The sequence below is a fragment of the Myxine glutinosa genome, chromosome 10, assembly GCF_964187855.1.
Source record: "Myxine glutinosa chromosome 10, kmMyxGlut1.1, whole genome shotgun sequence".
In the NCBI taxonomy this organism is placed as follows: domain Eukaryota; kingdom Metazoa; phylum Chordata; class Myxini; order Myxiniformes; family Myxinidae; genus Myxine; species Myxine glutinosa.
In genome coordinates, this window is record NC_136270.1 from 17,460,038 (window position 1) to 17,475,483 (window position 15,446).

At 51.3% G+C, this 15,446-nt stretch overlaps 1 protein-coding gene across 7 annotated transcripts in view; it reads left to right on the forward strand.

The window, feature by feature from the left end:
* The window catches only part of LOC137434196 (sal-like protein 3), a 153,855-nt gene that overhangs the window by 80,133 nt on the left and 58,276 nt on the right, over positions 1-15,446 (forward strand). The window contains exon 4 of one of the 7 annotated variants that reach the window (XR_010985815.2): positions 11,752-12,024. The exons of the other annotated variants lie outside the window; for them this stretch is intronic. The gene's annotated coding sequence lies outside the window, so the exon portion shown is untranslated. The remainder of the gene's footprint in view (positions 1-11,751; positions 12,025-15,446) is intronic. 7 annotated transcript variants of the gene reach the window in all.

Below are 15,446 nucleotides of genomic sequence, written 5' to 3' on the forward strand. Positions count from 1 at the left end.
ATAATTTATTGACATAGTGAACCTGACTACAAGTTCAAGAAAGTTCCATGGGCGTGGTTATAAAACCCTTGGCGCGAGGCCCCAAAGAGGAGGTATGAGAGAGAAACGTGGGAGGAGGCACGAGAAGCAGTTGAGTGATCCAGCTGAACCAGAGAAGAGAGACGAGAGGGGGTGCTCGTATTGCGGCAATAGACCGAGACCCTCTAAGGCCCTATTGTCGCCGGCTGTTGAGACACGGAGCTGCTGCAGGAAGCCCTGCTGGTGTAAAGCCGAATACGTGGAGCTGCCGGCTCCTCGCTTCCAGCCCGGAGCGGACCTGCTTGCTGTAACCCACCAAACCTTCCAGCCCTGTTGTCCCACATGAACCTTCTCCTTCCAGCCATTCATTCCTGCCTGCAATTCTCCATTCGTGTACGTGAGTTTGTGCTGTCTGTGTTGTCTGGGTTTCCATAATTAAGCTTGTATTAGGATTTGCGCTGTCTTCTTCTTCTTCTTCTTCTGTAAATTACTTTCGTTTCTTCCTTTGGTTTCTTTGGTTTTGTATAGTTAATAATAAATACCTGTTTCTCCTTATTCTTGGTTTTCATTCTCATCCGATCGTCTTTGTCTTTTCCCAATTGAGTACCTATGGCGCGATTTCGGCAGAACCGCTTATAATCGGGTTAGTCATTGTTAACGGCCCGTGCCGCAGTCGCTTCGCTCGGCGCAATCTATCCATTACAATGCGGCTCGGGCGGGAGTATTTCCTCGCAAACCGGAAGGCGCTGGTACTTAGGTCATAGGAAGGATTGGCCTAATACCCTATTCAGCGCTGACCGGGCGTGACATCATACCCCCAGGAATGGAGACGGCCAGCTTAAAAAGACGAGGGGATTAAACCCCCCTCGGTAAGGGGAGTGCCGTCCCCCGATTCTGTAACAATTGGTGTCGGAGAGTGGGATTTGGACCCGAACCAAAATTTTAATCCATTGAAAAAAGTTGGTCAAAATTTGGAGCGGCCGAAATTTTATTTAATATACCAAATTAAAGTCGTGCCATGGATGATCAAGGCGGTCTGATGCCGGTGGGGGTAGAAGAAGAGGAGTTGGAGGTAACCCAGGACCCCAGGGAGGAGTTGGAGGAGGAGAGCAATGAGAATGCGGTAGGGGGGATTTCAGGTGCACCAGATGGCGGCGCTTCGTACGTGGTCGCAGCGGCCGAGCCCGAGTTGCCGGAGTACATGCGAGTATTTATGATGCAGATAATGGCCAAGTTAGACACCCAGAAGGACGAGACAAAAGGCCTGGGAGACCAAATTGGAGGATTGGGAAACAGAATGGGGGAGCGATTGGGAAGCCAAATCGGGGAATTGAGAAATGACATGGGAAATCAAATCGGGGGGCTAGAATAGAAGCCAAATTTGAGGGTTTAGACAACAAATTTGAGGGTTTAAACAACAAATTTGAGGGGTTAGACAACGGGATGAAAGGGGTGAAGAATGGGTTAACGGGGCTAGAAGACGATGGAAGGCAAATTGAGGGAAATAGGGGAGCAATCCGCCCGGGAAATTAAGCAGATGGGGAATCAAATAGAGGAGGTGAAAATCGGGTTGGAAAGTAAATTGGATGCCCAAAGGAATGATTTGGAGCAGATGAGGGCGGCATCTACCAAAGAGATGGGAGAGATGGGGGAGGATATAAGGCGCGGAGTGGGCGAAGAGGTCGCGGGGGTACGCGAGGAGGTAAAGCGGGGTGAGGAGCGCATGGAGAAAGAGGTGAGGAGTGCATGGAGAAAGAGGTGAGGAACAGTACGGCTAGGTTACAGGGGGGAATAGAAGACCTGACACGGGGAGTAGAGCAGCTGACGGTGGGACAAAAGGAGTTAGGGGAGCAGGTGGAAAAGAACACGGCGGTGATAGGAGGGTTGAAAGTGACACAAAAAGAGATAAAAAAAGAACTGATAGCGACAAAGAAGGAATGTCAGATCGTACACGAGGGGTTGACGAAGAGGTTAGAAGAGGTGACCGAGGCAATGGAGACAAAAGAACGGGAAGTCAGGACGCACATAGAAACGACCAAGAGGGAGAAATTTAAGGGGCGCACCGGGAAATAAAGGAGGTGAGACAAAAATTAGAGGAGGTGGAAGAGGGGGTAAGTGAAATTAAGAAGAGATGGAGGGAGACTAAGAGGGAGATAAAGGAGGAGGTGATGGAATTGGTGCAAGGTCTGTGCTCACAGCGTGATGATGTGCTTACTGACCAAATAAAGAGTTTGCAGGTGGCGGAAGAGGAGCGAAAGAGAAGAGGTGCCGAGGTGAGTGGCGATATGCTCGGGAATGTATATGGTGTGAGGGGAGATTCAGTGAGCTTGGGTGTTGGGCTAGACCCGGGCGTTCATGAGAGGCCGCTGGTGAGGTGTGCGACAGGTGCAGAGTGTGTGGAAATAGGATGTGTGCAAGGAGGTCCGATTATGGGGAATGCGAGGGGTATTGGTGAGCAAGGATGTGCGGGTATGGAGTGGGCAGCGGGTTGTGGAGGGGCGACCCAGGCATCGACACCGACAGGGGTCGTGTTCAGAGGGATGGGGGATGCACGAGAGCCCCCCGGGAATAGTGTACTGTGGGGGCCCGAACGGTTCGGCCCCGTGCTAACCCCGCAAGGAGCGACGCACGGGGTCCGGCCTTCGGGTGCCCACAAGGTCCCACTCGCGCCGTATGACGGCAAGAGTGATCTGAGGGCGTACCTGGCGCAGTTCGAATATGTATGTAGAGGCAACAGTTGGAATCCGGACGAAGGTGGAGTACACCTTGTGGGGGCACTGCGCGGCACGGCGGCGGAGGTGCTGACGGCTTTACCACCGGGTGCTCTCACCCTGCCAGCCCTCAGCGCGGCCTTAATTAATCGTTTCGGCATTGAACAGCAAAGCGAGCTTGTTAAAGCTCAGCTTGCTCAGCGAAAACGCAAGCCCCAGGAGACCATCGGGGAACTTGCCCATGACATTCGCCGCGCAGTGGGAATCACACACGCGGACATGGCAGCGAGTTCCCAGGAAAGCCTGGCGCTGGATCACTTTATCCAGGCTCTTCCGAACCTGGAGCTCCGACAACAGCTCGCCATGTGGCGCCCGCAGACCATGAGCCAGGCGGCCGACGCTGCAGCCCGTTGGGAGGCAGCGAGGCCCCTGGCCCGGGGAGGCGAGAGCCACGCAGTGGCGGTGCGTCAGGTAGGGCCCGTGACGGGTGGCGGCCCCCGAAGGGGGCCCTGACCTGGAGAGCATGGTCCGGAGGCTGGTGGACCGGCGCCTGGCGGGATCTGGACCATGGCAGGCGGCCCCGGCGGTGGCACCCGGTGGGCCACGGCAGAGTACACCAATTCGGACATTTGGGGGGGGGGGGGGGGAATTTGGAATACCGGAGGCAAGCACCTTACCAGGTGAGGTGTTATAATTGTGCTCAGCTGGGTCACCATGCGTGGGAGTGTCGAGCTACGCGCCGGGACGCTCCCCGACAGCCGATGCCCTCAACTCCACCCCGTATAGATCGGCCCAGCCGACCTCAGACACCCCCCCCCCCCCCCCCCCCCGCCAGAGCCCAGGAAACTAGAAGGTGCCGAGTATGCAGGGCGGTGTTCGGCAATAGGGGATGGAGGAGAGCCCTCATTGACGTGACAGGTCATTCATTGTGGCCAAATTGGAACAGGTAGCCTCACAATTCGGTGCAAAATTGCCGGCGTGGGGGTAGACGCCGTAGTCGACACAGGAGCTAGCGCCACGATCATCAGCCCTGTGATCCTTAATTCGAGTGCAGACGGCTGGGATAAAATCCAGCGTCTGGAAAATCATAGTTTGCAGCTGGCTACCGGGCAACGGCTCCGATCATAGGGTGTGGTTTTGTGACCCTCAAGTTGGGGTCGGTAAAAGAGCGAGATAGAGGTTTGGGTGGCGGAGGTGTGCGACCCATGCTTAATAGGGTTGGATTTGTTGACTGCCAGCAGTTGTAAAATCGACTTGTGCCAGGGGATCCTGCAAGTGGGAGTGGAAGAGCTACCATTGGAGGGGGTGAGCATGGCTGAGAGGGTGGAGCTGGAGGCTCCTGAGGCCGTGACCATCCCTCCGGGGGCCGAGGCCATAGTGCCGGCCCGATGGTTAGCTCGCCCAACATGGCAGGAGTCCTGCGGCCTGGTCGAACCGGTGGCAGCGCAATCCATACGTGGCTTAATCGTGGGCCGCACCCTCGTAAAAACGGACGGGCCGGTGGTGGCCGTCCGAGTAATCAATATCGGCACAGAACCACGCACTATAGTAAAGGGCACGAAGGTAGCTGGCTGCACCCCAGTTAGAGAAGTCGCGTTAGTGAGGGGCGAGAACGTCCAGCCGAGCCGGCCCCAGGGGGAGCCTTCAATAAATACTAGGAATTGGCCCGATCCCATTTGCGAGATGGTAAATCGTAGTAGCGAAGAGTTGGGAGGTACCCAGAAGGAGGCCTTACACAAACTGATTGGGTCCCATTTGGATCTCTTCTCCTTGTCCCCCGAGGATATTGGACGTACGGGCCTGGTGAAACATCAGATCCACACCGGTGAGGCTCGGCCTATTCATCAGCCTGCCCGACGGCTCCCTTGGAGCAAGAGGGAGGAAGCTGACGAGCAGGTAGAAAAGATGCTCGATGCAGGCGTCATCGAGCCCTCGGGAAGTCCTTGGATGTCACCCGTTGTGCTGGTCAAAAAGAAAGATGGGACCACGCATTTCTGCGTGGACTATCGCCAGCTAAACAACGTGACACTCAAGGACTCATATCCCCTGCCAAGAATTGATGACACCCTCGATGCCGTTGCGGGCTCAAATTGGTTTTCAACTTTAGACCTCAAGAGTGGGTATTGGCAGGTGGAGATGGATCGGGCAGGGAAGGAGAAAACGGCATTTTCCACAAGTAAGGGACTGTATCAGTTCACTGTGATGCCGTTTGGTTTGTGTAACGCCCCCGCCACCTTTGAGCGATTAATGGAACATGTACTAGGCGGCATGCCATGGCAATCATGCCTGGTATACCTGGATGACGTCCTAGTACATGCCAAAACATTCCCCCAGGCTATAGCTAATTTGGACCAGGTGCTTGGGTGCCTCAGACAGGCAGGGTTGAAGCTGAGTCAGAGTAAGTGCACCTTGTTTGCCAGAGAGGTGGCCTATCTAGGTCACGTTATTGGTCGCGAGGGGGTAAAAACAGACCCAGGCAAAATTACAGTGGTAGAGGAGTGGCCCGCACCACGTACCATCAAGGAGGTGCTGGGATTTTTGGGACTCTGCTCCTACTACCGGCGTTTTGTGGCGAAATTTGCAGTGTTGGCCCAACCCCTCCACCGGCTTACGGAGAAGGGGTCACGATTTAATTGGACAACGGAGTGCCAAGAGGTCTTCCTAAAATTGAAGGGGTGTTTGACATCCGCACGCATTCTAGCGTACCCCACTAGTGACGGGACATTTACCCTGGACACGGATGCAAGCCAGGAAGGATTGGGCGCAGTTTTGTCACAGACACAGGAGGGCGTGGAGAGAGTGATTGCTTATTATAGTCGAGCCTTGAGTAGGCCCGAATTAAATAATTGCGTCACCCACAAGGAATTATTGGCTATGCTGGCTGCCATGAACCATTTCCACCCGTACCTATACGGGCGGAAATTTTTGGTTCGAACTGACCATTCCTCCTTGCAATGGCTCCTTCGGTTCAAGGAACCGGAGGGCCAAATTGCAAGGTGGTTGGAAAAGTTGCAGCAGTACGATTTTAATGTGACCCATAGGGCCGGGAAGGCCCATGGTAATGCGGACGCACTCTCTCGGCGTCCTTGTCTGGGGGAAAACTGTAAATTTTGTGCGAGACACGAGGAGAGGGAGCAATTGGGTGATTCTGCCCCGATCCTCGTCGTCCGGGCAACCCGGGTGAAAGGGCCAATTTTGCCACCATCCGCAGACGAGGAATTTGGAACTTTGGCGTGGAGCACGGCCCAGCAGGAGGATCCCGTCCTGGGACCAGTGTACAAATGGGTCAAATTGGGGCAAAGACCTAAGGGGGAAGAGGTCACCCCCCTCGGGGCACAAACGAAGGCGTATTGGGCTCAGTGGCAGACCCTGGAATTGAAAAGTAACATCTTGTATCGCAAGTGGGTGGAGGTTCCCTCTGAGAGAACTTCTTGGCTGGTGATAGTCCCTGACAAATTTAAGAACGTCATATTACAACAGGTGCATGGTACCCGCTCCGGCGGCCATTTGGGCAGGACAAAGACAACATCTCGGGTCCGCCGGAGGTTCTATTGGGTGAATATGGGGTGTGACATACAGGACTGGTGTCGGAGATGCGACGCCTGTTCTGCCAAAAAGGGACCAGCACGGAGGATGAGGGCCCGCCTTCAATTACACCAGGTGGGGGCCCCCCTTGAGCGGGTGGCTATGGACATCCTAGGACCGCTATCCCGCACCCGCCAAGGTAACAAATACATCCTCGTTGTAATTTTTTTGTTTGTTTTTTTGTTTTTGTTTTGCATACTGAATCGAGGCTCGTGAAAGAGCTAAAATGGATTATTTCACCAAGTGGCCGGAGGCCTACGCCCTCCCCAACCAAGAAGCCGGCGTGGTAGCGCAGGCCTTTGTGGAAGGATTTGTATGTCGGCATGGGATTCCACAGGAGCTGCACACTGATCAGGGACGAAATTTTGAAAGTCAATTACTAAAAGATGTGTGCAGACTCCTGTCAATTCGGAAAACACGAACAACGCCCTTGCGGCCACAATCTGACGGGATGGTGGAAAGATTCAACAGAACATTGATACAACAACTGGCATTGTTCACCACCGCCCGTCAGGATGACTGGGACGAACATCTCCCATACTTGTTGATGGCGTACCGAACCAGCCAGCACGGGGCCACCGCATGCAGTCCAGCGTTGCTTATGTATGGGCGGGAGTTGCGGGCTCCCGCCGACTTGCTATGCGGTCCCGTGCCAGACACCACCGATATCCCGCTGAGGGAGGGCTACGCACGTCACCTGGAGGAAGGCATGGAGAGGGTCCATGTCTTCGCCCGCCGCCAGCTCCATCTGGCGGGGGCCAAGATGAAGCGACCACCGGAGCCAGGGGAGCCAGTACGCTCCGGGGATGAAGATTTGGTTCTTTAATCCCCGGAGGCAGAAGGGTAGGTGCCCAAAACTCACCTCCCCCTGGCAAGGCCCAGGAGTCATCCTGTCGCAAGTCTGTGACGTGGTCGTAAAGATCAAAATGGGGCCACGAGCCCTCCCTCGGATCGTCAATGCCGACCGGATAAGACCTTACGCCGGCGAGCAGGCGCCCTCGTGGATTGCCTCGGCTCTAGATGCCGAGGCAGGACCCAGTACCTCTTGCGAAGGGGGCTCGTAGTGTCAGAGGACTGGGGGGTGATAGTGGAGGATGCCGGATGTGGTGGGATGGCAACTCTGCCATCCCTCACATCCACCCGGGCACATGAGCTGTAGTTTATGGGGTTTGGCAGTGTAAGCTCGCCGAGGGAGGGTTTGGATAATGGATTAGGGACTTAGAAATGACCATAGGTGACATGAGAATTAGGTAGCGACATATACCTGTAGAGGGGATGTAGAATAGATTAGGTGGATTATAACGACGAGTGAGCGCAATAGTATAAGGGGCGATGGGGAAGCGCGAGTTTCAGAAGGGGGGTAGTCAGATCAGGTGATGCAGTGTATGAGTGAATAATTGCGATTGTGAGTTGTATTGAGCGTGAAAGTGATGGAGCAGCGTATTGTGAAAAGTGTGAGGTGATTGTGAGTTGTATTGAGGGTAAAAGTGTATGGAGCAGTGTATGAGTGAATAATTGTGATTGTGAGTTGTATTGAGCGAATGGTCCCGGAGGAAGGAGGGTGCAGGTGGCACCAGGTGTGTGGGCACAGGTGTGCAAATCCAGGTGAGAATGGTTGTGGGGAATAAATGGTCTGTAGTAAATGGAGTATGGAATGGATGGGGTGGAGTGAGTAGTGTGGAAAACGTGGAGTGGAGTGGTTGGTGCGAAGGGAGTGGATGGGGAAGATGGACCCCTATCACGAATACCCGGGGAGGGTAGTTTAAGAGTTAGGTAGAGGGTATAGGTAAATTGTGGTGGATATTGGCATCTGTGGTGCGTGTGGTAGAATGGTGTTTGGATGGGTGCATTAGTGACGTGGAAATGGCTGGGCATGTAGCCTGTTAGTGTGTGTGGTTGGTTGGGCACTCCGCCACTGTGAGGATGTCGGCCAGGTGAGGCCGCAGGTGGGCTCTGGGAGCCGGTAGTGTTGTGGATGGGGCCGGAGGATCTGGAGGACGGACCCGGGTAGCCCAGTGCCAGAGAGGGCACCGAGGGGTAAGTGCCAAGGAGGGCCTTGCCCCAGTTAGATAGGTTAGGTTAAGGAGCAGGTAAGCTAGGAGGCAACTGCAGTGGCGGAGGTGTGCAGGTGAGTGGACCTGGTGGGAGAGCCACACGACTCAGCCCCGAAATTGTGCGAAGGCACAGGGAGTTGAATCGGGGGAGTGAGACCCCAAATTGGTGAGCGCCACAGATGGTCAGTGGGAATTGGTTTTTAGAACCGCATAGAGTAAGATGGCCAATGGTTTTGCAGGGAAAGATCCCGGGTATTGTAAAGTGTGTTAATGTCATTTAGGAAGTAGTTAGGATCAAGATCTCCTCGCACCATCTACATCCACTCGCCTGAGGTCACGACAGTGCTCCACACCATGCCATGGGTTGTTTTGTTTTTTTTGTTGCAAATGTTTTGGAAATGTGAGACGCATCATGACGTGGGTGAGACATTGTGCTGGTTGTTCCATCTCTTCCTCCTTATGAGGAATTGATGAGGAATTTGAATCGATGGCAAATTTGGTTAGAGGGACTGGTAACGAATTTGGTATTAGGGGAGATATGGGGAGACGAGATGTAGTGACAAATTTGTGAATGTGTAAAATTGTTGTGGGTAAGGGGCGAGGGCAGAGTAGGTGATGGGGGGGGGGGGGGGTGACGACGTACGTAGTACGTTAGGGATGAGCTTTCTCTGCTCGATCTCCAGGCGCACCTCACCTCTGCATTGCCTTTATTGATGTGTATCCTTGTGACCTTACCCATCGCTGACTCTGCTTTGTCTTCCTCCTCCCCCCCCCCCCCCATGGACCGTGCTGTCTGGGCACTGAGGGAGAGCGTGCGGGAGCCGCATTTGTGTGCCCGAGCCCCCGCTGCCAGCTGCCTGGATCGATGCACCACTTTATGGACCGCACGTCTTGCGGCCATGCACCACCATATGGACCACGGTTCTGTGGCCAAGCACCACACTTATGGACCACACGTTTGTGGCATGACCCCTCTGCTGGGGCCGGCCACGATGGCCCAAGAAAGTTTGCTTGCGGACCACGGAGAGGTGGCCCCTTTTTGCCCTACAGGTGGACCACCCATAGTTGGCCCCTGTGGGCCATAAATAAAAATGGACGCGTTTTGTGCTTTTTTATTTATTATTGCAAATAGGCAGCAAGCCACAAGAGAGACAACATCAAGAGAGAACATCTGGAAGAACATCGGCCAGCAGAGGGAGCAGAACAAGAACAAGACCAGCAAGTTGTTTTTATTGTATGTGCAATGTAGCACCGGATGGTGTTTGCCTGGTGCTTGCTTGATTGGTGCTTATGATTGGTGCTTTGATGCTTCCATACTCGGGGATGCATTACAATAAAATTCTGCATCCCCGGGCATGTGAGGTGGTGTATCGATGCAGTGCATGCTTTTTCCTCCCTCCCACAGGGTTCTTTTTGTTTCCCCAAAACAAATGACAGGTCCTGGGTTGCGTTTTGTAAATAGTCAAAATAATGTCACTTGTAAATAACATGCTCCCCACCGTCAATGTATAGTTTGCGAATTAATTCCGCAATTCGGTTAACTGTGGGTGCGAATCTGTTAGGTAGGATGCAACGTAGCAGGTGGGACATACTTAATTGTGTTTTAAAACTGTCGCACTCAAGGGCAAGGTTAATAGAGTGTATTACACCTGTGTGTCACATTAAGTTAAAGTTTTTCGGCCCGAGACGTGCCGTGAGGAATGAGGGTGCTGTGTTGCGGTTTTCAGAACCTTCACATGTAAATTTAGTAGTAAATTCCCTTATAAATAACCCCTGTGTACATTTCCCCTTAATTGGCTGTTAATTTTAATAATTGCACTCTAGTTAGTCCACATTGCAACACGTAGCGAATCATAGGCCCTTTTCGTAGTTTCGTAGTTATATCATTATGTGTTTCAGGTAAGGCTGTGTTTCCAATAGTTGACTCTCCGTTGCATCAAACAAATAAGATAGTTCCCCTTTCAATTTTCCCCAATCATCTCCTCTCTGCAATGCAGCGTTCGCTGCCAGTAACAGTTGGGCTGTTTTCTTCACGCCAAAACTCCATTGCCCACGAGGCCAGGATCCGAGAAGAAGGGCGTGGCCCCAGCTCGTCATAAAAGGTGGAGCCAGGGAGCCCTCGTCATCAAAGGTGGAGTCAGCCAGCCTTACCAACCACCCAGAGCTCGGTGGGCATGGCTTGAGAGGGCGTGGCAGGAAAGCTCTGGCAAGTTCAAGAAAGTTCCACGGGCGTGGTTATAAAACCCTTGGCGCGAGGCCTCAAAGAGGAAGTACGAGAGAGAAATGCGGGAGGAGGCACAAGAAGCAGTTGAGTGATCCAGCCGAATCAGAGAAGAGAGAAGAGAGGGGTGCTCGTATTGCGGCAATAGACCGAGACCCTCTAGGGCCCTATTGTCGCCGGCTGTTGAGACACGGAGCTGCTGCAGGAAGCCCTGCCGGTGTAAAGCAGAATACGTGGAGCTGCCGGCTCCTCGCTTCCAGCCCGGAGCGGACCTGCTTGCTGTAACCTGCCAAACCTTCCAGGCCTGTTGTCTCACCTGAACCTTCTCCTTCCAGCCATTCATTCCTGCCTGCAATTCCCCATTCGTGTACGTGAGTTTGTGCTGTCTGTGTTGTCTGGGGTTCCATAATTAAGCTTGTATAAGGATTTCCTCTGTGTCTTCTTCTTCTTCTTCTTCTTCTGTAAATTACTTTCGTTTCTTCCTTTGGTTTCTTTGGTTTTTTTATAGTTAATATTAAATACCTGTTCCTCCTTATTCTTGGTTTTCATTCTCGTCCGATCGTCTTTGTCTTTTCCCAATTGAGTACCGATGGCGTGATTTCGGCAGAACCGCTTATAATCGGGTTAGTCATTGTTAACGGCCCGCGCCGCAGTCGCTTCGCTCGGCGCAATCTATCCATTACGCTGCGGCTCAGGCGGGAGTATTTCCTCGCGTACCGGAAGGCGCTGGTACTTAGGTCATAGGAAGGATTGGCCTAATACCCTATTCAGCGCTGACCGGGCATGACGTCATACCCCCAGGAATGGAGACGGCCAGCTTAAAAAGACCAGGGGATTAAACCCCCCTCGGTAAGGGGAGTGCCGTCCCCTGATTCCGTAACTCTATATATATATATATATATATATATATATATATATATATATATATATATATATATATATATATATATATATATATATATATATATATATATATGTATATATATATATATATGTATATATATATATATATGTATATATATATATATATATATATATATATAAATAGGGGCACTCAATAAGTAACCTTCAAATATTTTTCACAACTTGTTTATTGCATATACGTGTGTAACAACTGTTATTTTTCAACATAATCTCCATTGCGTTCAATGCATTTTTCCAGCGCTTTACTGAGGCCTGGATTCCTCCAGGAAAAAAACATTTTGGCTGCTTGTGTAGCCATTTGTGCACCGCCACTTGGACCTCTTCGTCGGATTGGAAAGTGGTTCCACCAAGCACCTTTTTAAGTGGCCCAAAGATGTGGTAATCCGAAGAGGCGAGGTCTGGCGAGTAGGGTGGATGAGGAAGACACTCCAAATGCAGGTCCTCAATTGTTGCAGCTGTAATGCGGGCAGAAGGAGACCGAGCATTGTCATGCTGCAGCAAAACACCAGTAGTGAGTAGTCCACGACGTTTTGATCTGATTGCTGGTTTGAGATGATTTTTAAGGAGGTTTCAGTATGATGCACTGGTGACGGTGGTCCGTCTGGGTATATAATGCTCTACAAGTGGGCCTTGGCTATCCCAGAAGAGCGTCAGCATCACTTTTCCAGCAGAAGGCTGTGTGCGAATTTTTTGGGGGTTTGGTGAAGTTGAATGGTGCCACTCTTTGCTTGCCCTCTTCGTTTCTGGATGAAAGTAGTGGACCCGGCTTTCATCCCCAGTCACTACGTGCTTTAAGAAAGCGTCACCTTCTGTTTCGTAACGTCACAGAAGTTCTTCACATGCATCCATTCGCCGTTCTTTCAGTTTGGGTGTGAGTTATCTAGGCACCCACCTTGTGGACATTTTGCGGAACCCCAGCACGTTGTGAATGATATGATGTGCTGAACCATGGCCAATATTCAATTTGGAGACCACTTCATCCAGCATAATGTCTGTTTTCCCTTAGCACACGCTTAACCCCTGCAACCATCTCTGGTGTGTCGGCTGTGTGAGGCCAGTCCGAGTGAGCAGCGTCTGCTGCTTCCTGTTAAACTTCCTGTCTCAGTTGTACACCTGCTGCAGCGATAAACATGCGTCACCATATTGCATCTTCATTCGGCAATGGATTTCACTGGGATTCACACTCTCACTTCCCAATAAACGGATGACAGAACGTTGCTCCTCCCTGGTGCATGCTTCGAAGGGAGCCGCCAACTTGGAATTGCTCTTTGACATCATATACTCAATGTTGCCAGATCTAAAACAGGCAAAACATGACTCTTACCCATAGATATAACATTTGTCGTCTACAACTACACACATTACATTCTCAAATTTATATCGCCATTTTAAGGTTATTTATTGACTGGCACACGTGTGTGTGTGTGTGTGTGTGTGTGTGTGTGTGTGTGTGTGTGTGTGTGTGTGTGTGTGTGTGTGTGTGTGTGTGTGTGTGTGTGTGTGTGTGTGTGTGTGTGTGTGTGTGTGTATATATATATATATATATATATATATATATATATTGTTGCGGAAATGGCCCTTAGTGGTTTATTAAATATAGAATTAGTTCAGGTCCCCTCTTAGATGTATGTTTACCATAGATCGTCTGTACTGGGATGGTAGTTTTGTGTCGGAAGGTGTAGCAGGCTGTTTTGTGTGGTGCATTGGTGGTGTACAAGAGACGGTTCCCTTTTAATTACATCTTGACAATCAAACAAGGTGCAAGTTCCATTAAGACCGGCCTCGGTTGCAATGCCATGATCGAGGCAATGGATTGAGGTGAGAAAGCGCGATTGAGCGGGCAAAAACGACAAGCGCCGTCAAAAACCGGAAGCGGTGCTTCGAGGTAGTCGCTGAGCACGGGCGAGGGAGGAGGTGGAAAAAGACGCATGCGCGGATGGTGTGTGGACAGGCCTTCGCGGCGGGTTCCCGCCGGAGAGCTCTCTCCGCGCGTGGTTGAGCGGGAGAAACGGAAAATCGTGCTGATCGCGTGGCCGATAAGGAGAGCGGGTGGCCGCCATTTCGCGACGCTTGATGCGTGGCCGATAAGAGGGCGGGCCGCCATTTGGCAGACTGCAGGCCCAAGCGGGGCCTTCGAATCCGGCGACATCGGCTTGTTACGAGCTGCATTCGCCCTTTTCACATCTTCACCTCTCGTCCATCAACACCACCAAGTACCCCCCTGTCTTGTATGAATGTTGTCCAGGCCTAAGGTTTATCTCGTAGGGTCACCCCGCGAAACCCTTAATTATAGCTCCCTAGATAAGAGCGGGTTATTACTCATAGTTGAATTATAATGTTATCGTGAACGCCTTGCTTGTTTTGTGTACCCTAATGTTCCCCCATTAAATCTGGTTGATTCGTATGGAAGTTGCCGCACTGCATTCATCTGTGTCGCATTGAAGAGCAATCCGCTCGATTTGTAATTAAAACCAAACTGGCTACAGGTTGCGGCAGACTTCGCTCGGTCTCTGACAAACCCAACCTGTAGCGACGGGTGTCTCCCCAACTGGCAAGGCACAGGTGTAATTTGGTATCGCGATAGAGGCGCGTAACCCGAGATCTGTGTCGAACCAGCCGGCGTTGCACCCGTGGGACGGCCGTGCCGGGAGGCGCGACCCGTCACCTACAACACTGGTGTCAGGAGTCAGGATTTGGACCTGGGGTGCATTTCGCACCCCGAACATCGATTGTGAGAGGCGCGTAAAAAAAAAAAGAAAAAAACACGTCGCTCGCAAATTCCAAATTTGGTTTCATTTTTATTTTGAGTGGATTGGGTGTCAAACTTCGTAATTTATAAAGGAAGATGGAGTCGCAAAATGGCTGCGCGGCTCAGCAGCGTGACACGAGGTGGGAGAGAATCGGTATTAAGAGTGCAACGAGCCGCACATCACAAAGAAAACGCTCCCACCCACCGATCCAAACCACGTGGTCACAGCATGCGTCATGGCAAAATAAGCAGGACGACAATGCGTACATTAACGAGCTTCATGCACGATTGGACGATGCCTGGGAGCAGGTGGAGTGTAAGGAGGATTATATTGGGGAGTTACACACGAAATTGCATGAGGCACTACAGCAGGCAAGTGAGGTTCAGGAAAATGAGGAGCAAAGGGAGTCACAACAATTGGTCGATGCACAGGAACGAATTCACTGGACGGAAATGGCCTTGGCCGGCGCATTGCGAGACAACACAGATTCCAGATGGGAACGAGCACGGATTCTCGAATTGGAATTGGAACAACTGAAGGGAGAATTGTCTGAGAAATCAAGCCAGTTTCGGGAATCAGAGTACAGAGGAAATGAACTGGCACGTCAAATGGAAAGTAGCAAGGAATACGGGAAGAGGATGGACAAAAGGAGAGAGGAAGCATGCGAAAGAGTAGAGGAGATAAGTGAGGAAAAAGAGAGGATGGAGAGTGAAATGTTAAGGAACCACACTGTGCAGATTGAACAGATGGAAGCCAAAGCCAGGTTAAAGAATGACATGGATGAAAGGGTAATGAAAGAACAACGAATGAAGCAGGAGAAGGAAATCAATCAATTGAGAGAAACGACGAGATTGGAGAATGAAGAACAAAAGAGACGATGGGATACGAAACAAAAAGAATATGAATTTGAAATTGATCAACTAAAAAGGAACTACACTGTGCAGATCGAACAGGCAGAAGCCAAAGCAAGGTCAAAGAATGAGATGGATGAACGTGTAATGAAAGAACAACGAATGAAGCAGGAAAAGGAAATCAATCAATTGAGAGAAACGACGAGATTGGAGAATGAAGCACAAGAGGGACGGTGGCATAAGAAACAAGAGGAATATGAATCGGAAATTGACCAATTAAAGGAGAAAGCAAGGGTGGAGTCCGCAGAGATGGAAAGACTCCGGAAAGGTAA